This window comes from Arachis duranensis, chromosome 9, assembly GCF_000817695.3.
Source record: "Arachis duranensis cultivar V14167 chromosome 9, aradu.V14167.gnm2.J7QH, whole genome shotgun sequence".
NCBI classification, from domain to species: Eukaryota; Viridiplantae; Streptophyta; class Magnoliopsida; order Fabales; family Fabaceae; genus Arachis; species Arachis duranensis.
Genome location: NC_029780.3, coordinates 62,388,778 through 62,393,243, shown reverse-complemented (window position 1 = coordinate 62,393,243; position 4,466 = coordinate 62,388,778). Strand labels below are relative to the sequence as shown.

Below are 4,466 nucleotides of genomic sequence, written 5' to 3'. Positions count from 1 at the left end.
AAGCGTGTGGATGGCTCTATTGGTTGGTAAATTAGCATCACTTTATCCTCTGGTAAAAAATCTTCAGTGGAGACCTTGGTTCTCTAACCTCTAAGCACTTTTTTCTTGAGATTCTTCTCTTCTTCAGGTAGTGATTCTTTCTCAAAGCATGTTTTGGTCTCAATATCAGGAGGAGTTTTGTTAGTTATCTCATATGGAAGTTTTGGTTGCAACTCCTTCTTGACTCCCATGATTCCTTCAACTTGCTCCACCATTTCTACTTCTTCTGTTTCTTTCAAGTATGGGCTTAGATGCTTTAGAGGTGATTCATTTGGTGCTTCCTTCAAACTTGGATCAACCTTCATACAATCCTTCTCTTGAATAGATTTATGCATGATTTCGAAAACATAGAATACTAACTGTTCATCATGCACTCTTAGCATCAATTCTCCATTTTCAATATGTATCATTGCTCTGTGTAACGGCCTAACTTTCAGTACGTCATGTACCAAAAGTAAGATGTTACTAATCTATTTTCTTTATTAACTATTTAATATTGAACTTTTAGTTCGATATTGCGATTCAGTTTTATAGAAGATTCTAGAAAATTTTGTTTTTATTTATTAAAAATCATATATCAAAGATCACCAAATAATAATAATCACATAATTACTAATAATAATAAATCTTATACAAAAGAATTTAAATGAAATTTAGTTACAACTCCTATTTCTCTGTATAAAATAAAATCTTAATCAACAAAGGCGTGGAAAACTCCATAACAACAACAGGAATCATAAGTAAATCTACTAATCGTCCGCAGCTTCTTACCGAGTCTTCGAACCTGTGTCACTGAAAGGGTGAAAAATTTTCGGGTGAGAACAAACCACACGTTCTCAGTAGGAAATGGGAATGCCGTAAAAGTACTAAATATAATACAAATAGTTGACTCATATTCCAAAATACAGTGTTCTTTGTCAAACCTTTAAAAATTTCTTAAGTTTTACTTAAAACAGATTAAATCCTTTTCTTTAAATCATATTATTTAAATAAAGCCTTAGTCACATTAACAATTCATCAGCCACACATAGCATTCCTCAATCACCATAATAATAAAGTAAATCAGCAACATAAATAATATACCCAAACCTCATTTCACAAATACCATTCCTCAATACTTTACTAGGTTAACAGCATCAACAAAAATATCAAATCAAGCACATAAGTCACCAAGACAAATAGCACAATCACAAAGAAACAAGATAAGCAACACAATCAAATGCATATGCACAAACAAGGATGATGTATGTCTAGTATTAGTGCAGGTAATGAACTCCTCTGTCGGTTACTAATCCGCTCACGACATTACCCAACACCTCTGTCTAGATAAAGCTTTCCTGCTGGCAATACCCACTGTGAGCAACCTTTGTCTTGCAGGGTATCCACTGCAAGCAACCTTTGTCTTGCAGGACGACACTTATTAGCCGATATACACCCAACACACTCACTGTAAGCAACCTCTGTCTTCTGTCTTACAAGAGTACAACACATTCACTGTAAGCAACCTCTGTCTTACAGGAGCACACTTTAACTGTGTGTATCTCGATACCTCTGTAAACAACCTTTGTCTTACAGCATAGCATTATAGCTAAATATCCCAGAAAAGTGTTCTCAGTGATCGTACCACTATCTATCTCTGACTGCCTCAATGCAACAGGTGTACATACAATAGATGATCATACCACAAGGTTCAACTCTTGATTCTTATTCTCATTATCATCATTAGTTTCACATTCTTATGCGGTATCTCTTTCTTTTTCTGTTCAATCATACTATCTCTTTCTTTTTCTGTTCAATCATACTATACAAATTTTACTGCTTTCACTTTTGTAACATCTTAACTCAAACAAACTTTAAACTATTTTTCAATTTAATTCTCTTTCAAAAGATTCAAGAGAATCATTTGTTTTAAATTTACTAAATAATTTTCAAAACATAATCATCTCATTAAAAGTAATCCAATAAAACCCTTTCTCAATATTTACCAACTTTCCAAAGGCTCAAAAATCACCTCTCTTTATCATTCAAATTCAAATATTATAAATTCACCAAACTCCTCAAAAGATAATCCTTTATTTCAAGCCCAAAAGATAACTCTTTTCATATTGAATCAAACTCAAAACATAATTCCTTTCTTAAATAATTCAAACTCAAATCATAAACCTTTCTTTGGTAAATCGAATTCAAAATATTATAATTCTTTTCTTAACTAAATAAAACTCAAATAATATAATTTTCCAAATCCAAATCTTTTAAAATAACATTTCAAACAAAGCCTCAAATTTTGTAAAAGTTCGGCAACACCACCCCTAAAACTCGGACTTAGCCACCCTTACGGGTTCCCTCTTTCTCAACAATTCATCAGTCCTTTTCTCAATAATTGTCAAACAAAAGATTCTTAATCAATCAGAAATTCACAATTCATGATAAATAGTAATTCAATCATACTCTGAAATTCCCATATGATCCATCAATCCAACTCCATTATCATCAATTCATAACTAATTTCCACATATCATAGAATCCTTTCGAAATTAAACTTAATCAATTAGTAATCCCAAAAATCAGCATTCCATAATTCTAGTTATTTTAAAGTCATTTATTCATTAGCAAAGTTACTATTTTGTTTTAAAAGTCAGATTTCAAGAGAATAATTCGGTAATCAAACTTCAATCTTCTAACAATTCTCAAAATCAATTCCAGTTAATCATAAATCAACAGTAGCCACTATCAGAACACCATCGAGCAAACCAGTCACACTCACAACCACAATCCAAACTCAATTACTTAATTATCAAAACGTCAGATTTTCAATAATTAACTCGTCATATTTCAATTTAATAAGTAATATCAAATAAATCAACATTCACAACCACATGTCAACCAATTCCAACCCGTCGCAAATCCATTTCACAGCCATTCCAATATATTAAATTTCCAATTCAATATCAAACAATTCAAAATAATTCATTCAAGATCAGAGTCTCAGCCAATTCATCACAAAAATCAATAATTCAAAATACAATTCACAACCGCATCTAATTTCACTTATAATTTAGAGTAATCACAATCGCATCCAATTCTAATTCATAATTCAGAATAATCACAACAGCTAACTATTATCAAACACATTTCAAGCAATTCACATCAATTAATCAATTCTAAACCATTATTAACTATTTGCAATAATCCAATGAACTTTGTATGCATTCTAAATTAAAAATGTTTACTTTAAAAATAAATCTCCTACCTCAATGTCGCATTAACAACGTAATCAAGACAGCCGAACAGCAGCTCCGACGGCAGAAGAGGGCTTCAGCGGCGACCCGGCAGCAATAACAACAGCATCGTGTCCTTTTCTTACCCCTGATTCTTGCGACTCTCATCTTTCTTCTACACACAGCAGTGGCAGCTTCTTCCGATAGTGACTCCTTCTCCAGCGAGCTTCAACGGTGGCGACCTCTTTGTCAGCAGCTCCAACGACAGCGCAGAGCTCAGTGATGGTCACGGCAGCAGCATCACTCTCCGGTGCCCCCTTCTTCCGTTCTGTTCATTACGTCAATGATAGGGGCTCCTCCTCCTCTTAGCACACAGCGGCAAGGCTCCCTTCATTGATGGCTTGGACGGCGGAAATAACCCACGGCGACGGCGACGGCGACTGACCTTCGGTGGCGGCAACAGCCCAGCAGCACGGTGACAGATCGGCGGCGCGACACGGAGGGTCCTGCTTTGCGTTCCTCTCTCGGGCTCCCTCTCTCTCTTCGGGTTCTTCTCAGGCGACGGCGGTGGCTTCCATCGACGGCACCAGGGCACGACGGTGACGGTGACGGTGACGGCAACGCTTCCCACGACGAGCCCTAGCAGTGGCAGCGGCGGATTGACAGCGATGGAGGCAGCAGCGCGGACAGCATCTCCTCTTCTCTCTCGGACGCGGGATCTCTCTTCTCCACGCTTCATGCTCGACGGCGACGGCGGCGAAGCCCCCAACCAACGCCGTCTTCTTTCTCCTCCCTCTCTTCCCTTCCCGCATTCTCCTCTGTCTCCCTCTGTGTTCAGTGTGCGTGTGTATTGGGTGAAGGGTTAGGGTTTTGTTTTGGAAATTAGGTTTTGGATTTTCAATTTAGAAATTAGAATTAGAAATTAGAGATTTTATAAAAAAATAAATATAAATGACATAACTTTTCATTATTTTTCTATCTCCGAAACTTTAATTCCAATTTAATTATAATAAAAATTATACATAAATATTAATTGACTTAAATTTAAAGTATTTATAAAAGTCAATCTAATAATTTTTAATAAATTAATTTCTAAGAGTTTAAATTAATAACATAATTCATTCATAATAGAATTTATTTAAATTAAATTATACAATTCTTTCTTATTTTTTAATTACTAAAATTATAATTTCAATTATATCAAATATT

The 4,466-nt window shown here is 35.2% G+C and overlaps 1 long non-coding RNA gene across 1 annotated transcript; it reads right to left on the bottom strand.

Moving 5' to 3' along the window:
• Positions 1 to 623: 623 nt before the first annotated feature.
• On the bottom strand, positions 624 to 4,126 carry LOC110275845 (uncharacterized). Its single transcript, XR_002368202.2, has 2 exons — positions 3,290 to 4,126; positions 624 to 831 (listed from the first exon to the last, which is right to left on the bottom strand). It is a non-coding gene; the product is annotated as an uncharacterized LOC110275845 (long non-coding RNA).
• Positions 4,127 to 4,466: the final 340 nt, after the last annotated feature.